Genomic DNA, 9,273 nt, shown 5'->3' with positions numbered 1-9,273 from the left:
TGCATACCTCCGGCTGGATACCACCATCATTTTTGCACAACATCCACAGCAGTGCAGCCGTTCCGGTAGACCCCTTCTCCACCATTGGGATCGGCCTTCCGGACTGGCTGGGCTTGAATATGTATGATGATGCCTACATGAGATTGAAGAAGATAGCAATTGCGGACCACCCCGACAAAGCGACGCGGCTACGACGATTACTATCTCATAGCGGTGTTCGACATAAGGATTGCCATCAATGCAAGAGGCAGTAACGGCAGAGGCTGGCGCATGTTGGCGGCGGCAGATTTGTACCCCTACACGTTCGAAGACGCCGTGCGCCATCTAGGCCGCATCTTCGCGGTGACAAGCCAGGGGACTTGTTTCATCTGGTTGCCATCCTACGGTACGGGAGATTACAAACGGAATGCACAAACCATCATTTGCATCCCTAACGGTACTCCATTATTTTGCAGGGACCAGTCATCCCCCGATCAAAATAAGATCGCCGATCCTGGATGTGCATTTGCATCCGCGATTCGGTCTAACCTGGAACCTTGTAGCTGACTTTGGCATATTGGGATCAACTATCTTAGCAGTCGTTACCCATGGTACCACTGATGTGCAACATGGTCACACAATCTACCACGATCGGACCGTCACCATCTACCCAGGTATTCCATTTTTTAACCCTCTCGCCTTCTCTTTCATTGTTGTACTAGTAGTATACTTTGTAGTACTAGTAGGAGTACTTTTTACCTTGGAGGATGCGTATAGCTAGCTAGGCCCTTGAAGACTTGAACCCACTAGCTGCCACCATTTTTGTTTTTCCATGTCTTACTATCTCATCCATGTAGCCAAGAGTGGCTATATATAATAAGCCGGTTATTTTACTTCCTCTATACCGGAGTAGTACTATTTGCTGCACAGTATTACTGACCGCCACATTTGAGCACAACATTATTATGCATGGACCTTGACTATGTACGTCACCATGTGTCCAGATCTGGGATGCCGCGTGTACCAGATGAACGGCGCGAGTTCGACCCCCGTGATGCTACGTGGGTGCCGAGGAACACTCTTGGAGAGTACTCGCTTTTCATCGGGGACAGCTACCCCATTGTGAAGTGGATGCCACCTTCCGTGCACGAAATGGAAGGCCTGCCATTCATGAAGCATGGTTGTGTCTTCAGTGTGCACCGCCGGATAAACGACATGCTGGGACACGCTATCTCTGATTTATGCCGCTTCAGCTTGGATGAGTCTCCATCGTGTGGAACCGGACAAGAAAGATGCGACAATGATTCCTGTTGCCCACCGCTATGGATCGTGCCATCCATGAAGAACACCTGAGACTGGAACCTGGAGGAGGACATGTAGCCCATCTGTAACGTGTAAGTGGAGTACGGTAATTGTGAACAGTAGCGCTGTGAATATATGTAGACTAGTCGTGCACAAATTATCACATGAATTGGAGATGAACTTGTGTGGCATACTGGCATTTATCCTTTAGAATTTATTACTAGTAAATGTGTTATGTGTACGTGCAACTTGTGCAGTTGTTGCACAGGCTCCAACATGCTCTTTGAGACAAAAAGGTGGCACAACTTTGGATATACGTGACGTGGCGGCATCATACAGTAGCATCGTTCGCTATAGTTGTAGTACACTCCTACTAGGACGACAACTCCTATAAAACCTTGTGCTTGGCTCTTTGCCTCTTCGGGAGGTTCAACAGTTCGTACTCGTGTGAACCTTGCACTTGCTCTTCACCTCTTCGGAAGGTCCACAATGATGATACTACAGTACAATATGCTTCTGGCATCTGACACCGATTGAACTGCTGCACGTCCGCGAGGGCGAGGGGGAGAGGGAAGGAGGGCGCTGTAGTCAAACCCTCCCTCGTCTGCGAACCCACCGCGCGCGTGGCGAGGGAGAGGCGTAGGTAAGCAAGCTTCTCCTCGTTGGCGAGTTACGGGACACCATCAAAGCAGTACTAGTAGTAGTAGTAATACTGTCGTCTTTTCCGATTTAATATGCTTAATTTGAAATGAGAAAAATACACTGGCGGTCAACGTATGTTAACAATACGCTCTTTACGGTCACTATATATAGTTTTTGCGGGCGATTATACCTCACGCTCATCGTAGAGCACCGTATTTGCACCCTACTGACCGGCACATAGTCGACGTGGCACTTTGTTGACTGGTTAAATTGTCACCTGGTTTCTGGGTCCCACCTGGTCAGTTGGCAGAGCAAAAAGAAATCAGTTAAACAAAATTTTACGTAGGCGCGACACGAGTCCAACCCTTGCGGCGCGAACACCTGGCTGTGTATGTGAGTGCATGCACGTGTCCTCCCTTGGTCTTCCAACAAAGAGTGTACATCGGCTATAAAACAAAGAGTGTAGTACATGATGTACATCTACACTTCAATGCATTTAGCTTTAATCTAAATCGATATTGATTTGACTAATGACCAACTTGTGCTGTAGGTATAGGCTACATGTCTATCCTTAATTACAGCATGCAACGGCCTTCATTTAATCTTCTTATCTCAATGGTCGCATACACACATAAGTATGCTACTTTTGGGCGTTAATTATGCCCTGGTCAATGTGTAAATCTCTAAATGTATAGTCTTTCACGGACGTAGGGAGTTGGTTGAGCACTTGAGCGTGAGTGTGTGCGTTGCATCGTGTGTTGTGTGCCGCATGGGTGCATGAGTGTTGCGTGCGTCCATGTGTACGTGTGAGTGTTGCATGTTGCATGCATGCATGGGGCTTACTCCCTCCCATTGACATGTTCATATTTCAAGCTTCCTCTGTTCCCTCCATATGGTGATACTCCCTCTGTTCCCAAATAGTACGGAGTAAAAGCCTCCCTCTGTTCCCAAATACGGAGTATCTGTCTTTCTACATATTTCAATAAGTGACTAGGTATGGAGCAAAATGAGTGAAGTGAGTGTAGAGGCATAGGGATACTATAGAAAGGAAGTCCTCGCGATCCATTATTCCCCATCTCGGTCAGAGAGAACTATTCAACTAGTCTTCGTAGTGAAGTGACAATACACGTAGCAGCAGTTGGGACACGTAATTAATAAGCTGAACCAGTGTGCTGGTGTTACTAAATCAGCCTTACCCAGTATTGTCATCTCTTTCTTCTTCCTCCTCTCTTCTTCTTCCTCCTCTCTTCCCCATCGTCGGCCGCACACCATTTACCCCCGCTCACTGCTCGCCCGCCCGCGCCATCTTCCTTGGTAGCTCGCGCGTACCATATCCCCCCGCTCACTGCTCGGCCACATGAGGAGAAGCTTCTTCGCCCGCCCGAATCCACTTCCCCGCTGGCTCGCAGGCACCGAAAACCCCAATGGCAGAACCGACTGACACACAGAGCCGCGATTGGAATTCCCTCCCCGATGTTCTCTTGGAGCAGATCTGTAGTCGTATGGACCTACTCAGCACCGTCGTCTGGCCGCATGCTCGGTGTCTTTGTACCGTCTACTCATCTGCAACCGCGGCTCTTTTCAAGACACCCTGCTTGCTGATGCCCGATCCTCGCAGGTGGCCCAGACACCGACTTGACGATCCTACGGAGGTTGCCGTGGTGCCCCTCGACATGCTACCACTACCCGTCCACCTGTCCTTCATGCGCGGCCACTACTGGGCGGGCATGAAGGCCAACTGGATCGTCCTCATCCACCACACCGGTAGTCCGTGGCGTCTCGTGGATATCTACACCCAGCGAGAGATCACCCTTCCATCGTTGGATACCGCCGCCATCGAGCCTCGCGGCCCGCCGGACACTCCTGCCTACTACGCACGAGACGCGTCAAGCTTTTGGCTCGACCTCTGTTTGCAGAAAGTTGTAATCTGCGAAGTGCCCACACCATCAGAAGACTACATGGATTACAAGCTCATTGCCTTGTTCAACATGGGATTAGTCTATCTGGAATCCGGTCGCCATACATGGTTATGGCTCATCATCAATCCTGTTGAGGCAACATTTCTGTCTGATGCTATAGTGCACGATGGCATCGTTTACGCGGTCGACGCACAGATTGGCTGCCTATACTGGTGGAATCTATCGTCGTGTAATTGTTCTATCTCATCTCATCTTTACCTTATGAATACGACTGCCTGTTCATTTGTTACAAATTTAGAATGCATAGCATGTCTATAACCACATCATTGCTATATGTTCCTCTCATTTCCTAGATTTTTATGACCACACATGTTATTGTTAGAGTTGATATGAGAACAATTGGCATCTAATGATTGTTAGAATACATATTATGAGCATAACATCATGATTGCTATATGTTACTCTCGTTTACAAGATTTTTATAACAACGCATGTTATTGCTTAGAGTTGATATGAGAACAGTAGTAGTAAGTGCTATGGTAGAATATGAGTAGGCGCTGTCATAGTTGTTTTCCTCTCATTGTTACATGATGTTTGAACCATGACATATTGCTAGAATATGAAAGCCATTGGCTTATTTTTTTAACTTGGGGTATGATTATGACCACGGCATTGCAATTCTCTGTCTATGATATGTGTCACTGTTATAATAATCTTAATTCCACACATACTCTGAACATGATTGTTTATTTTTGTCCTTTTGGTCTCCAATTTGAATTGTTGCAGCAGACGCAAATGCGCTGGCCTTCATGATTCCAGGACCTGGAATCATACCAGCCGATGGGTGGTGGTTTATCGCTCGTTCAGCTGACGGCGGTCATTTGATGCTCATTCGCACGTACCAAATTGACCAAACCATTACATCAAACCACATGCAGTACAATGCGTGGGGCGTTCGTGACATTGATGGCTATGGCTGCTTCGTGTTCGAGAAAGATCCCAGCTCCGTTGGGCCAGGCGTATTCAACTGGAGGCGGGTTTACAGCCTCGGCAACCACTCCTTGTTCCTCGGGCTCAATTATCCGATCATCCAACCAATCATCGATCATATCACCGGCGATGATTACTGTGCTATGCAACTTCCATTCGCGAGGGGGGGCTGTGTTTACACATCATACCATGGGTTTCATGAATCACCATATCCAGAGATTCGACACAGCTTGTTGCCAGATAATCTTCAGTGTGTGAAAGGCATCAAGCTTCCATGCGATGGATGGCTTTTGCAAACCCGACATGCGGCGATGTGGTTCATGCCAACAGCAAATATGCACAACTTGATTCGTGCTGATATCTAGACTGAGCCATGTATTCTGCTGCTGTAGCACGACCCTCTTTTGTTGGATATTATGTACTGTTGTTAGTTTGAAGCACTCCTCTGGTTTGAAGGATAGATACCTTCCTGGGATCAAGTGCATCCTAACTCACCTGCGTAGGATGTACTGATAATGATGATGGAGATGTTGTGCAGAAGCCATATATATATATATATATATATATATACAGCCCGTCTATTCTGATAATATTATCAGAATAGTTATTCTGATAACACTTCCGCACTGCAAGCTCAACGCGAGGGCACTGCACTTTCATTAGCAAGAACACTGCATTACACAGACTAGTGAACTTCGTGTCGGAAAAAACTGCGCGTAGTGTTTTTCCGGTACTGTTTTCGCTCTAATTTTTTAACCGTTTATCGGAACGAGGCATGTAATATACCGTTGGAAAGCTACGGATCAGGCGCAACTTCACCATGTTGAACACTTTTCATGATTCCCCGTGGTTTAAGAGCAGTTTCAAAAACGGTGCGGCCCACAAAGAGTGGTAGCGAGCGTTTTTTCGTGTTTTTTTAAACTGCTCATCGGAATGAGGCAAATAATACACCATTGGATAGATATCGTCGAGGCGCATATTTTTCATAACTAGTGTTTTCTCTAATTCTTTATGGTTTAAGAGCAGTTTCAAATTTACTAAATCGCGGAATCCTGTTTTTCATTTTTTTTCAAATTTTCGGTATTGTTTTCACTCCAGTTTTTGAACCATTTGTCGAAACAAGGTGTGTAATATACCGTTGAAAAGCTATGGACGAGGCGCAACTTTCATATGTTGAAATGTTTTTGAGATTCCTTATGCTTTTAAGTTACAAAAGTTAATTTTGAAAATCGTGCGGTGGACGATGAGTGGCAATAGCTTTTTCATGATTTTTTTACAAACCGTCAGTCAGAATGATTCTAATGGTACGCCATTGGAAAGATATCGACGAGGCGTAACTTTTTCATGTAGAACACTCTTTCTAATTCTTTACGGTTTAAGAGGAATTTCAAATTTACCGAAATGCGGACACTGTTTTTCGCGACACGCAAATCGACGTGCGTACTTCATCCGACTAAAAACTACACTGCATCGGACGAAAAAACGCACTGCATCGGATGGGTAAGAGAACTGCATGGTTTCTTTTATTCAAACATAATTTTTTTTAAGGACGAGAAAGTAGAGTGCACTTCACATCGGGTGTAAATGAATCACAACACTACCAAGAAGTGAACCGTATTACTTTTTTTTGCTTCTGTAACAATTATTTTGCACTTATGGGATGAACAACATCATACGGCCGACCACACTACTTCAGAATGAAAACTGCACTGCATCGGACGGGCAAGTGAACCCCATAAGTTTTCTCTTTTTTCTAACTTTTTTACGCTTTATTTGTGAACCTCATGGTCAAAGTTAGTGAACCGCGTGGCCCAGACTAGAGAACTGCATTGTTTCGGTTGGTGTAAGTGAATCACAGGGCAGAAACTAGTGGACTTCATCTAAAAAGAAACGAACTTCTTTCTGTGTTGATTTTTTATTGTTCTACAAAGGGAATATTTTTACAAAGGGAACCACGGGAGTGCACTGCAAACGTACATACACCACATTGCAAGCATACAGAAAACAAGTGAAACGGGCCACATGCGACAATACAAATTGTCTTCTAAAAAACACATGATCGATGGGGTGTATTGCAGACATACACACACCGCATTGCAGGCATATACAAAAGGAACTGCATGCACATGATGCTTCCTTTTTCTTGCATATACAAAAGTACAAGTGAACCGCATCGAAAAAGAAAGAATACTGCTTGTGGTTTTATTAATAGAAGTGAAAAGCACTAAATTCTTGTCAAAAACAAGAGCGAAACAGCAAACTTTTCCAGTTTCCTTTTTGGAATGAAACGGACTGAAGCACGAGGCCACCGAACTGCCTGGGAGTCGTCTGCAGTCTGCTCGCCCGTTGGTGGAGAAGCAGAGCACCTCCCTCTTGTAGCTGCTAGCCCGAGGAGCAGAGCCTCCCCAACGCCGGCGCGTGTAGTCACCGCCGGGGGTGGATTTTGTCAGCGACGGGGGAGAGAACACAGATCCGTCCCCTGGCACAGCGGTGGCAGAGGGATCCCAGCCATGGTCATCGTGACCTCCCTCGCCCTGCTCCCTGCACTAGAAAATGATTTTTTCAGTGAATCACATAGTGAACTGCAAGAAAGGAAGAGAGAATCGGGGGCACTAACAGATGCTTTGTTGTTCGAAGAAGAATAGAAGGAAGAGGGCACCTTGATGGTAAACATCGTCGCAAATCTCGTGTTCCATGCCTAGATGAGATCTGGTGGTTTGGGCGCCCTGATCCGGTATGTCCTAACCTCCATCGCCCCTCCTCACCATGACGAGCATAGCGACCTCACCCCGGACGGGGCGGGATGGGGTAGGAGGAAACCCCCAGGCGCACTGCAGCATCGGGGCAACCGAACCCCGATGAGAAGCGGGGTGAACTGCACCCACGTGGGCCGCCGTCGAGGTAGGTGGTGGCGAGGTAGAGGCAGATCCGGGAAGGGAGGCAGAGGGGTGGCCTGCTCGGGTTGGATCTGCAAGGAGGAGGCATGGGGAAGGAGGTGGTTCGGCTGCGTGGGAGAGGGGGTGGGGGCAGCGTCGGGCAGGAGGGTGGTGCAGCGGCCCGGGGGAAGGGGTTGTGCGGCGGCGCGGGGCATGGAGGTGGGGCAGCGCCGCGCAGGAGTGGTGCGTCGGCACGAGGCAGGGGGTGGTGTGGCGGCGCGGTGAGGAGGAAGAAGGAGAGAAGGGCGGCCCGTCGGAGTTGCTCTGGCGTCCTGTGCGGGGCGGTGCAGATCGGCTGCTGGCCCGTGGAGAGGCGGGGTGGGGTGGCCGGGCGGCGCGTCGGGGGTGGGTGGCCTACTGGGCGGCGCTTCGGGAGGGGGGGTGCCGCCGGGCGGGTGTTGGGAGTGGGGGGCGGCCGGGCGGCACATCTAGAGGGGGTGGGTGGCCGGCCTGGCGGCGCGTAGGGAGGTGGTGGTCGGCCGGGAGGGGGAAAGTGGTGGGCATGGGGCGGAAGTGGTGGAGGTGGGTGGGGATCCACGAGTGGGTTCTGGGTTGTATGGGCTGGCGGGTTGTTTTTTTAGTGTTAGTGTCGGTGTCAAAACCGGCGGATCTCGGGTAGGGGGTCCCGAACTATGCGTCTAGGCCGGATGGTAACAGGAGGCAAGGGACACGAAGTTTTACCCAGGTTCGGGCCCTCTTGATGGAGGTAAAACCCTACGTCCTGCTTGATTAATATTGATGATATGGGTAGTACAGGAGTAGATCTACCACGAGATCAGAGAGGCTAAACTCTAGAAGCTAGCCTATGGTATGATTGTTGATGTGTATGTTGTCCTACGGACTAAAACCCTCCGGTTTATATAGACACCAGTTAGGGTTAGGGTTACATAGAGTCGGTTACAATGGTAGGAGATCTGAACATCCGTATCGCCAAGCTTGCCTTCCACGCCAAGGAAAGTCCCTTCCAGACATGGGACAAAGTCTTCAATCTTGTATCTTTATAGTCCAGGAGTCCGGCTGAAGGTATAGTTCGGCTATCCGAACACCCCCTAATCCAGGACTCCCTCAGTAGCCCCTGAACCAGGCTTCAATGACGACGAGTCCGGCGCGCAAATTGTCTTCGGCATTGCAAGGCGGGTTCCTCCTCCAAGTACTTCATAGAAGATTTTGAACACAAAGATAGTGTCCGGCTCTGCAAAATAAGTTTCCACATATTGCCATAGAGAGAATAATATTTACACAAGTCTAATCTGCTGACGTATTCCGTAGTGTGACATCACACCACGGCCAAGCTTTTATTCGAACCGTTTTACTGTCCCATCTTAGCGCATTACACGAGGCGGTTTCTTGGCACGTCTTGTTAAAGCAGAGATCGTGTCCCCTTATTCCGGGATTCTCATCAATACGGGCGTGGGTAACCCAACCGCGCCATTGATTACGGCGCTTGGAGATAAGCGAGTTTTACCAGGCTGGTGGGGACACGTAGTTGCGTCCACCCATATAAG

At 48.4% G+C, this 9,273-nt stretch overlaps 1 long non-coding RNA gene across 1 annotated transcript; it reads right to left on the bottom strand.

Moving 5' to 3' along the window:
• Window positions 1-6,952: 6,952 nt before the first annotated feature.
• On the bottom strand, window positions 6,953-8,106 carry LOC125553780. The gene is made up of 2 exons (XR_007304199.1): window positions 7,492-8,106; window positions 6,953-7,373 (listed from the first exon to the last, which is right to left on the bottom strand). It is a non-coding gene; the product is annotated as an uncharacterized LOC125553780 (long non-coding RNA).
• Between the last annotated feature and the right edge of the window lie 1,167 nt (window positions 8,107-9,273).

Source organism: Triticum urartu, chromosome 4 (assembly GCF_003073215.2).
Source record: "Triticum urartu cultivar G1812 chromosome 4, Tu2.1, whole genome shotgun sequence".
Classification (NCBI taxonomy): domain Eukaryota; kingdom Viridiplantae; phylum Streptophyta; class Magnoliopsida; order Poales; family Poaceae; genus Triticum; species Triticum urartu.
The sequence above is the reverse complement of the archived record's forward strand: the minus strand, read 5'-3'. Positions and strand labels throughout refer to the sequence as shown.